Source organism: Egretta garzetta, unplaced genomic scaffold, assembly GCF_000687185.1.
Source record: "Egretta garzetta isolate BGI_Z169 unplaced genomic scaffold, ASM68718v1 scaffold154, whole genome shotgun sequence".
NCBI lineage: Eukaryota > Metazoa > Chordata > Aves > Pelecaniformes > Ardeidae > Egretta > Egretta garzetta.
Window position 1 is genome coordinate 8,903,976 of NW_009259600.1, and position 773 is coordinate 8,904,748.

A 773-nucleotide genomic window follows, 5' to 3' on the forward strand; every position below is an offset into this window, starting at 1 on the left:
TTCTTCACATGGAAGTCCAAAAAGATCCCAAGATGTTTCACCTTTCACAAGAACCACTAAGCACATGCTGTAGAGACCTAGGACTAGGGTGCTATGCAGCAGGCATGTCACTTTGGGGCATTTGCCGTACTTTGCAGGTCATTATCTCTCACTTCTACATCTTACTGTTCCTTTCCTTTCAGTGGTTGGAGTTTTCCATCACTGCTTTTTGCTCTTTGGACACACTTGCCATGCTCATGCTAGCCCAAGAAGGAAAGGTACAATGAGGGGCACAGGGTGGTAATCACAGATGTTCTTCTCCACACAGAAGAATGGTAGGGAAAAAAAAACTGAAACCACCGAGCCAGCTTCTCTGCAGGCAGTGGGAATTAGTAGGCTGAGTAATCTGCAGCTCACCGTGCCTGACACATGCCCAGTATGTACCATGGTTTGCTGCATCCTAAGGGGCCACTGGAATGAAGGTGGGACTCTAAGACACTAATAATTTTGCAGACAAATCAACAAACAAGCATTTGCTCCATCTGCAATGCACAAGTGGGTTTTTTCCTTTTTTTTTTTTTTTTCATTTGCTTGCTAAACAATCCAGCAGCATAAAATTATTGTGGAAGAAGGTTTTGTTATCAGTTGCACACAGCTGTAGCTTAAAGGAGAGAAAACTTACTGAAGCATTCAGAACTGGCAGCGCAAAAGCTGTGGTGGAGGTACCCATCCGCAGAAGGTGCACAGCCTGGTGTGGGTCTACCTTGACCTCATGAAAATCCTTTCACTGCAAA